Raw genomic sequence first — 11,287 nt, 5'->3', positions numbered from 1 at the left:
GAGCTAGGCTGATGCCATGGCACTCTAGCCTGGGCAACAGAGTGAGGCTCCGTCTGAAAAAAAAAAAAAGAAAAGCAAGTCTCAAAAGAATTAAATTGTTTTCAAGTAAATTAAACATATCCCAGAGTAAAGATGAAGAGTATTTGTAAAAATAGAAAGGTATTTGTCACCAAATAGGGTAAAATTCACAATGTTTGGCATCCAATCAAAACTTTCCAGGCATGTAAATAAGTACAAAAACATGACTTATAATAAGGAGGAAAATAAATCAAGCAATAGGTGGAGACTTTATATCTTTGGTATTAACCTGGATAAAGTTGAAACACATTCTTCTTAGTAAAGTATTACACGAATGGAAAAGCAAGTGTCCAATGTATTCAATATTAATAAGAAGCCAGTAGATGAACTAATACATGCCCACACAAGAGAAAAACTTAATTCAATTCTAGTTGGGGAAAGAAGCTAGAAGAGAGCCAGGAGAGGGAAGGAGGGAGGAGGACGGGGATGCTCCCACCTAATGGGCACAATGTCAGGATATATGGCACAATTACAATATATACCTAGGACACAATTACAACAGGGACTTTACCTAACAAATGCAAACATTGTAACCTAATTATTTGTACCCTCATATTAATCCAAAATTAAAAAATCAAACAATACAAACAGACATAGATGATAAATTAATACATAAACACAACAAAACAGTGACTATAGTGATTCCATGTATTCAGGAAGTTAGGGGAAAGATGAATCACATTATATGTGAACAAGAAATATATATTTTAAACACCCAAATCAAACTTTTTTTTTTGAGACAGAGTCTCACTTATGTCACCCTCAGTAGTGTGCCGTGGCATCACAGCTCACAGCAACCTCAAACTGTTGGGCTTAAGCAATTCTCTTGCCTCAGCCTCCCCAGTAGCTGGGACTACAGGCACCCAGCACAATGCCTGGCTATTTTTTCTTCTTTTTTTTAGTTGTCATTGTTTGGCAGGCCGAGGCTAGATGCAAACCTGCCAACTCCAGTGTATGTGGCTGGCGCCCTAGCCGCTGAGCCACAGGTGCTGAGCCCCAAATCAAACTTCTAAAAATGAAAACCATGGTATTTGAGTTGACATATATACACTGGTCTTGATAGTAGATTTAACACTGCAGATGAAAAGATTAGTGAGCTTAAAGATACAGCATAGGAAAAAAAGACTGCAATATGAACAGAGGATCAATGAGATGTGAGAAAATGCCAAACATTCTAATATATGTGTAATTGGACTCACTAAAGGTAGGACAGATTTACTGTAAGGAAATGCCTTATGCATTTGTGCAGGCTGAGTCTTGGGTCTAAAATTCATAAGGCAGGAAGGCAGGATGAGAAGAACACCAGTAGGATCAAACCATGGGTTGACTGAAATGATCACTCTGACCAGAAAAATCAGGAAAATAGAGAAAACAAATTACTAATATCAAGAACTAGAGAGATACATCATTGTGTGAATGTTGTAGAAAATTTTAAGACAGAATTTGAAGGATGACATCTCTACAGATCCTATAGATATTAAAAAATAAAATGTATTGGCTCAGCACCCATAGCTCAGCTGTTAGGGCGCCAGCCACATACAACAAGGCTGGTGGGTTCGAATACAGCTCAGGCCTGGCAAACAACAATGATAACTACAAAAAAAAAAAAATAGCCAGGCGTTGTGGCTGGTGCCTATAGTCCCAGCTACGTGGGAGGCTGAGGCAAGACAATCATTTAAGCCTTAGAGTTAGAGGTTGCTGTGAGCTGTGACATCACAGCACTCTACTGAGGGCAACATAGTGAGACTCTGTCTCAAAAATGGATAAATAAATAAATAAATACAACGCATTAACACCTACATACCAATAAATTCAACTTCTATAAAATGAACAAATTCCTCAAAAGACATAAATTGCCAAAGCTCACAAACAAGAAATAGATAATCTGGGCAGTGCTTGTGGCTCAGTGAGTAGGGCGCCAGCCCCATATACCCAGGGTGGTGGGTTTGAACCCAGGCCTGGCCAAACTGCAACAAAAAAATAGCCAGGTGTTGTGGCGGGCGCCTGTAGTCCCAGCTACTTGGGAGGCTGAGGCAAGAGAATCACCTAAGCCCAAGAGCTGGAGGTTGCTGTGAGCTGTGACGTCATGAAACCCTACTGAGGGTAACAAAGTGAGACTCTGTCTCAAAAAAAAAAAAGGAAATAGATAACCAAAAGAGTCCCATATCTATTAAAGATTTTAAATTTATAGGGCGGCACCTACTCAAAGGAGTAGGGCACTGGCCCCATATGCCAGAGGTGGCGGGTTCAAACCCAGCCCCAGCCAAAAACTGCAAAAAAAAAAAAAATTTAAATGTATAGTTACAAACCTTCCTACAAAGAAAACTTAGAGCCCAGATGGCTTCTTCAGTGAATTCTGCCAAACATGTAAGAAAGAAATAATAACAACCTCCACAGACTCTTCTAGAAAATTAAAGAGTTGAGAATACTCATGAGTATTCTACAAGGCCAGAATTACTATAATACCAAAACCAGACAAAGACATTATAAGAAAAAAAAATTCTGGACCAACACTTCTCATGAGCATAGACATAAAATTTCTTAACAATGTTTTAGCATATCCAATCTACCAATATGTAAAGACAACACTACATAATGACCAAGTGGGATTTTGCCCAGAAATGCAAGGTTTGTTTGATATTTGATTATAAATTACCTTAATCCCATATCTTAAGAGATTTTTAAAAACTATGTAATTGTCTCAATAGATGAAAAAAATCATTTGACAAATTTTGGCATTTGTATAAAAACTCTCGGCAGATTAGACCAAAAGGGAATGTTCTCAACCCGACTAAAGACATCTATGAAAAACCTATAGCTAGCATCATACTTAAATGAAACACTACATGTTTTCTTCCTAAATATCAAGAGCAAAGCAAGCAAAGCAACCACTTTTACCACTTTGATTCATTGTTGTCCTGGAGTTTCTAGCCAAAGTAATAAGGCAAGAAAAAGAAATGACAGGCATCCAGAATTTCAAGGAAGACGTAAACATGTCTTTATTCACAGATGACATGATTATCTATGTAGAACATCCTATGGAATCTACAAAAAAAGATAAATCTACTTGAACCAATAAGTAAATTTAGAAAGGTTGTAGGAAACAAGATCAATGTACTAAACACAATACTATCAACAAAGCAAGGAAATAGAAAGAAACGTTTAAAACAGCCCACCAACTTGTGGACTAAGAAGTTTCTAGTATAGAAGGAAGGGGGAAGATTTGGGAGAGAAAGGAGATGACTGCTGAGCCTGGTACCGGAAAAGCCTGGGGAGAGCGAGAACTAACGTTTTGTTAAGTTCTCTGGACTCAATGGCCAAGGAAATCTCACCTTCTGAGGCAGGACATATGGACTTTCATCTGCAGGTTGTGATAGGGGAAACTGATGGTCTCAATTTCTCCCAATGAAGAGGGAGAGAAGGGTGCATATTGACAGTGAGTGCAGGGTGTACAGGGAGGCAGAGATGGTAGAGAGGGGGGCCATCAAGGAGCTGATGGCCTTAGAGGAAATAAAACATCCCATCTCCTTGAAGCTAAAGAACAAGATAGGAAGGGAGTAAACACAGAAGACCCTGGACATCCTGGACCCACGTCTACCCTGGCTCTGTTTCATATAGATTCACAAGAGCACACCACACCTCAACAGGCAGGGCATGGTTAACCCACAGAGCTGAACAAGAGGTGCAAGGTCATGATGTCCCAATTTCCTTCAACCATGGAAGATGAATAAAGATGGCAGCCAATGGATAAATGGCTATTTCCCTTTTAACCTCCCTCGGACCACATTTTCATATAAGCTACCTGCATGTGACCCTTTGTCTCAGAATCCGAGGACCCCACCAGGTCCCTGGAATTCAGGATCTTCAAAGGTGAGGCCAAGAGTGAACCAGAGTGGAAGGGAGTTTCCAGTGATGAGAAAGTCCAAGACCTGTAACCCAGGACCATGAAAAGTGATGGGAAGGACATGGCCTTCTAGCCACCCAGACCCATTTTTAAATGCCAGCCCTATGAATTTAACCCTTGACCTCTCTGAGCTTCAGCTCTCACTTATGCTTCAAGGATGGTGATACCCACATCTCTTGTGATCTCAGGGATAGAGTCAGATCCCTGTATGTACATGTCAGGCATGGGTTGTGGTCACTACCATTCCCATGAGATGGGTCATCCCCACCACGTAAAACTCCATTCAGGCCACATAGATGCCCAGGCCTGGGGAGGAAATGTCATTTATTCCACCCAACCTTATCCAGAAGGGGTACAGCCTCCAGGTGAATGGGAATCCATGCGTCCCTCCAATGCCACTTTGTTCAAGCATCTCCACATGGTGGCAGTATTGGCCCAGAAGCAGAACTTTGGCAGGCGATCTCTTAAAAACAAATGGCCCCAGTTAGTTGCTGTTGCAACAAAATTTAACCCTTTTGATAGGAAAGCCTGGGAGTCTAACTCCCTCACTTAACAGAGCAGCAAGCTAAGACCCTGCAGCCAGAATTCTGGACAACTCATCTCCAGATCCTAATGGTCTGTGAGCAGAGAATTCCAGACTCAATGATGCTATAATTTTTTTAATTCCCAAATTCTATTTCCTTACATTTCTTGGACTCTATCTGTGGCTCCAGACCTGGAGAATCATAAGATTCCAAGTTCAGAGGGTTCTATTTACTCATTTGCTCCAGATCCTGTGATTCTGTGATTGGGTGATTTCAGCAGTTCATGAACATTTTGTGTGATCATCCACAATTTACCATGTATCAAGTTAGTCAGAAGTCAGTGGCTTTGCTTCTGTGACTCTCAGATTCTATCTTTTTTTTTTTATAGAGAGAGAGATCCAAAATCCCTCACACACACAACACCAGGTCACCTGCAAGGAAAGCAGGTTCAAGAATAAGGCAGCTCCTGGCTCACTGCCCGTCGCACAGTGGTTACGGCGCCAGCCATATACACCCAGGCTGGTGGGTTCGAACCCGGCCCAGGTCCAGCTAAAACAACAATGACAACTGCAACAAAAAAATAGCTAGGCATTGTGGCGGGCACCAGTAGTCCCAGCTACTTGGGAGGCTGAGGCAAGAGAATTGCTTAAGCCCAGGAGTTTGAGGATTTTCAGAAGGCCAGTCCTCGTGTAGGGCCTGGGGTGCAAGACTGTGCCAGGATGGAGATAGTGTGATCAGGAATCTTTGCAGGTAGGAGAGGATGGATGAGCTGACAAGTGCCTGCCCTTGGGGTGTACTTTGTAGAATGCCACAGCATTCTACCGAGGGCAATATAGTGAGACTCAGTCTCAAAAGAAAAAAAAAAAAGAATAAGACAGCTTGAGATGAAAATGAGATCATATGAGTATGCCTCCTATGTGGCCGTGCCCTAAAGGAAGAGATGAGGGCTTGGAGAGTGGGTATTAGAACGTGGGAAGTGTCAACTGAGAAAGACATCTGTTGGACCACAAGGCTTACTACATGAGCACAAGAGTTGCCCCCCCCTGAGAACACAAGCATAGTTTTGGTTTATGAAGGGGTATTCACTCAACAAGCCATTATTGGCATCTCCTTAGGTGACACCACGGGTATAGACTGGGCATGGGACAATAAGGAAGACAGTGTCGGGGCACGAAAGGCTCTCAGAGGCTGGATTCTAGAGACTAGGGTCTACCTCACTGGCCCCTCATTCTCTTCACTTTGCTCTGAGTCTAGTTTCTCCATACAAGGAAGGAGTTGACTAAGTTCACAGTTCCTTCCATAGAGTCTAATCTGATAAAAGGTCAAAATGGAATTCTAAGGGGGTAGCTTAAAGAGATGACCACTAGAGGAGACTCCTCTCCCCCACAGGGATCTTGAAACAGACAATTCTTTCATAAGCCTCCAAACCTCTGCAAATACTCTGCTTGGGGACACCACACCACAGGAAACTCAGCTGACTGGACACCCCATACCTCCATGGACATCTCACTGGTAACAGCACAGAAAGCCAAGTACACACCAGGGGCAGGCACTTGTCAGCTCACCCATCCTCTCCTACCTGCAAAGTTCCTAATCACACTATCTCCATCCTGGCAAAATTTTGCACCCCAGGCCCTACACGAGGACTGGCCTTCTGAAAATCCTACACTGGATCTTCAGACCTGGGAGGGACTTGCTCTTGTAGGAAACATAATCCACAAACAGCATGAGTCTCAGAGAGACAAGAACCTAATCCTGTTCTTCTGCCTCTGGGAAGCTAGCTAGGGCTGCTTCACCTCACTCAGCCTCACTGAGCCAAAGCTTCTATACCAGAACACAGTGAAATTCACTTCCTTTTGGCACACAGGGGGCACCCAAAGCTCCAGTGGTGATTGCTGTTGTCACTCTACCCCCAAGGGCTTACGTCTCATCCTACAATCTACATTTACCACAAGAACCTTCTAGAGAACCAAAAGAAAGTAGAAATTTGACAAGGGATATAGATAGGAGAAGTGGAGAGGCTTTTAAGTAATCTTAATGTAAGTACAACCTCAGAAAAAAAAGATACAGACCAAGAGAAAGAAGCTGATGAACACATAACAAATCAGATAATTAGAAGACACACTGAGATTCATCAATAGGGTGATGTGCCGCCCTAAGGGGAGTGACTGGGAAGGCAGAGAGACCTGGATGACTGGCTATACAGTAGGACACGTAGAGTAATGACCCTGGGCTGGCACCTGCCCTGAACAGGGGCAAAGTTGCAAGTTAAAGAGCCCAGTCTGAACAAATGCATGGAAGGAACAGGGAACAACCACATAGCTGCAGATACAGGAACCTTACAAGCAGCCTCCCATAGGAACACAGACAGCCCTGAACTAGAATCTGTGCTTGCAAAGGTCCTCCCAGGGCACACCCATGTCAGTGATGCCCACAGGGACAAATGTGGTGATAGCAGCATGGAAGTGATACTTCACACGGTTCCTGGGCTGACCGATAACCAATAGAGGTGGCCACATCATTTTTCTTGGGTCAATTCTGCTATCTAGACCTGGCTGGTGGATTTTGATCTACAGTTCCCAAACTGTGTGCCAAAACATCCTGGGTTGCTGCATCAAATTCCCAGGGAATTTCCAAGTCAGATACCTAACTGGCTCAAGGTACTTGAGTTTTAGCTTAGATGGTACCACATTCCTTCAATGATATATACTTTTCTGAAACTGGGTTTGAGGGCTGTTGCTACTAGACTCAAAGGCAAGTACAGGTGACACTTGAACATCTAGGAGATTTTGACTGCCAACCTCCCCCCAGTCAAAAATCCAAGTATAACTTTTGATTCTCTCAAATCTTAACTACTAACAACCTACTGTTGACTGGAAGCCTTGCTGATAACATAAACAGTTGATTAACCCATTTTTGTATGTAAGGTATATTATATACTAAGAAAAAAACATTAAGCAGAATTGAATCATCATAAAGGACTTCATCCTCCCTGTCTTCATGTTGAGTAGTCTGAGGAGGAGGAAGAGGGGGCTGTCTTGCTGTCTCAGGTATCGCAGAGGTGGAAGAAAATTCCCACAAAAGTGGACCCATACAGTTCAAACCCATGTTGTCTAAGGGTCAACTGTACCATAAGAACATCAACTTGGAACAAGAAGTGAGATGTTGCTTTCTGAGGGCAGGTAACTGTAGTCATTTAAGAATGAAATTAAAATATTATTTGTTTCTTTGAACTGATGAGAATTCTTTTCCAAATAGCTGCTAATTATTAAGTCATTTGAACCTAATAACTTTAAAAAAGCCATTAAGTATTTTATTTAGCCTGAGGAGCTGCAGGGGATGGGATGGGAGGGCTAAGATGACAGAAAGTTTTGAGCTCAAAGGACCCTACTCCTGTAAAGACAGTATCCCGCAGAGTGATCCCCCAAAAGGCAGATCAGAGAAGCTTAGAAGAGACTAAGCATTCAACGGGTCTGGGGGTGAAGGTGGAGCAAGCTCTTCCTCTTCTGACTCTAGACCCTCACCCTGTCCTGTTGGTTCTCCCCTCTGGGGCCCCTCAGCCACAGAGCTCTCAGGGGCTTAAGCTTTCTACCTTGCCCAACTCCCTTCCCTGAACTCCTCCAGCTTATTTTTTTGCTCAAAAGAGTGAAAAGAAAGAACCACAAGATGAATCAGTTAGTGTCTGAAATCCCGGCTCATCGGGCCCATAGCAGGGACCCAGACCCACAGTAGTCAGGGAAGTCACTACCTCCTAAGGCAAACTGCCCATCAGAGACACACCCTCCAATCTGGCCACCCTCCTGCCAGGTTGTGTTCTTACCCCAAGCTGGGGTCTTCCAAAGCTCCTGGGGTGGGAGGTGCACTCTCTCCTCTTGGGGCCTATTTTGGAAGGGATGTGCCCGCCGGGCCCTACAGCAGGCCAGAAATGACCCTTCCCCAGAACCATTCGCATATGGGAGTTTTGTTCCATCAAACCCGGGAGGCGATCCTAAGCTGCCCTGGGTCCAGTCTTCTCATGTGCCTCCTTCCTGATCACTACCAGCCACTTCTGTGATGCTGGCTGCTAAGGTCTGATTCACCTGCCTAGGTCAAAAAGTGGGTCGGTGCCCTGACTGATAAGGTCCGTGGGGACAGAGCCAGGTGTCAGTCACCTTGCAGCATCCATTCTGTACATACCAAGCACCCGTCCCTGCCTGCCTCCTGCCGAGGGCTCAGCTCCCTTTCCGTAAGTGGTAAGTGCTGTGGGCTGGTAGGGGACACGGATCACTACAGGCCGGTCGGGGACAACTCCCTCCGTGTGACGGCAGAGGGCGCTCCGAGAGAGCCCCCGCCCCTCACCCTCCGCAACTGCGCCAGACTTTGAGACCGCCGCGTACAGGTGAAGACACGCTCAGGGTCCGTATCCTAAGGCAGGTTACAGGACGTCTAGCTTCAAGTTAAGGAGCAGGAAGGAACCCCAGGTGCTCGGATACGATGGAAACATTCCTCTCTTGCCTGAAGGGTGACACCTGCCCCAACCTTCCAGGACTGGCAGGGAATGTCAGGTCAGGTGGGGACAGGACAGCCACCGTTGCCTCGTACATTCAGACTCCGGGGGCTTAGACGGGACTCAGAAGATGGGGCAAGGACTTTGCCTTCCGCATGTTGTAGTGGGTGTCCACAACCTCTCCACGAGCCTATCCCGGGGTCCGCGGAAGACTAGTTCACGCAGAGGTCTAGTCTTCCTATGCCTCCTCTCTGCTCTCCATTTTACCCTTCCCCTCAGCCCCACTTGGTATCAGGGGTCAACGAGCTCACAAAGATGGCAGGGAACAAAGGAAGACCCCGCACGACACACGAGTGTGGAAAGAGCTCGCTCCAGAAGCCCCCAGACCTGCTGTGCCGCGCGGCCTGTACTCGCTGCAGCTATCTCAGGCTTCAGGGAAAGAACTCTCCTTAAAAGGGGCCCTCACCTGGGGGCCAGCGCCCCGGGTGGAGCTGAGCTCTCCCCTGGACCCTGCAGAGAAAGACCCACCAGCAGCAGAGGGCAGGAGGCCTCCCGGGGGAGAAGGCGGCAGCGAAGGGGCAGGAGGGAAGGACGGATAAGATGGTGCCCACCTGCCCCAGTAGTGGAAGCGCTGAGGTCAGTCCTGCCGGTGGGCACTGCAGCCCTCCTTTGTGTGTGCAGAGCCAGCAGCCAGGGTGGGGTAAGGTGGGGGTTCTAATCAAGGTCCCCAGAGCCGGGGCGGCAAAGGCTGCAAGAGCCTTCCCGCCCCAGGCTCGGGCCCCCACAACCCAGGTTCCCTCTAGTAATGCGATAATTGAGTGGGATTTTCTCTGAGAGAGAGGGAAAGTCCAGAGGAGGACCAGCCAGTTCCCTCCTCTCCCTCCCTACCCCGGCTTCATTCCAGAACACTTCCCTCCTTCGCTCCAAGGGTAGGGGGCGTGCAGGGGCTCGGAGGAGGGGGTAGGCAGACTGGGCATGCGTAGACAGAACTGGATCCCAAGGAAAGGGAATGTTCCTTCAAAAAGAATGGCTCTCACTCCTCGCTTGAGCAAGAGCTTCTGAGGTGACAGAGGGAGTGTTTCTCTGGGGACAGCACTCCCAGCCCCATGGGCTCCCTTTGCAGATGTGGAAAGCAAGGCACAGCGGTGGAACGTGGGCTGCTTCTGGTTCTCCAGCCAGCACTAAACCCAATGGGATGCCTTAGTCGCTTCCCCTTACCCCCAGAAGCTGTAAAGAAGTGGCCTCTCCCGTGAGTCCCTCCAAACTCTGCAGGGCACACAATAGGCAGTGGACTGTCCACAGAAGAGACATAATTTGCCATTCTGAAGCTGTAATTTCTAGCTCTCAGTAGCTTCTCAGAGACTGCTCAATTCGAAAACGGTGACAAAAATTTCTGCTAAGTTTTAAGTCTGGGTGTTGCTGCAGCTGCTGGTGGGAGTGGAGGTTGCTTCTTAACTGTTCTGTTATCATGTGCCCCAGGGGAAAGCTGGGGACACTTCCAGACTTGGGTCTTCTCCTCCCCAAATTACAAAATTCCCCAGAGGTCTCCCTGGGCTACAAAGGAGTATGCAAATGGCTGGGAGCTGGTGAATTGGCCGGTCACTGTGTGTGACCTTGCATAAGTCACTTTGCCTCTCTGGTCTTCCCTTCTTCAGCAGCAAAATCAAATGCCTTACTTAGAACGTCAGAATTCCCTCTAGCTGAACAAGCTAGGCAGCCCTGGGCAGACCTCCCCGCACCGTCAAGGACTTCCACTGTCCTCTTCCCTGGTGAAGCGTTGGGGAGAAAGTGGAGGGGTTAATCCCTGCACCACGGAAAGAGCCCCACAGTTTCCAAAGGTGACCTGCAGCCTCTGGCCTCAGGGCAGACCGCGCCCATCTCGGCCCCACTGTGTCTGCTGAGTCTGTCGCGCAGTCCAGGTCCCAGCAGAGGGAGTCTGGCAGGAGGGACGTGCTTCCGACAAAAATGCCCCGCTGACATAGGCCGTGTTATGGACCAGGGGAAGCCCTAGCTCAGCTCTTTTGCCCTCCGAGGGCAAAAGTCCGAGAGCGACAGAGCAGGAACAGGAGCAAGAGGGGGACTTCGCGTCCCACCAGGAGCTCAGGGTTTGCGGAGGCTCAAACCCCAGGCGTGACCCAGGAGTCTTGAGGGACACAGCCCGGCAGCTCGGAGAGAGCGCCAGTGGACCACGCAGTCCAGGAGAACCTACGGCCGTCCAGCTGCCTGCCCATCTGGTAGGACAACGCGCACTTCAGCTCCCAGGAGACACCTGGACACCCACCACCCAACAGAATC

Source organism: Nycticebus coucang, chromosome 20 (assembly GCF_027406575.1).
Source record: "Nycticebus coucang isolate mNycCou1 chromosome 20, mNycCou1.pri, whole genome shotgun sequence".
NCBI classification, from domain to species: Eukaryota; Metazoa; Chordata; class Mammalia; order Primates; family Lorisidae; genus Nycticebus; species Nycticebus coucang.
The sequence above is the reverse complement of the archived record's forward strand: the minus strand, read 5'-3'. Positions refer to the sequence as shown.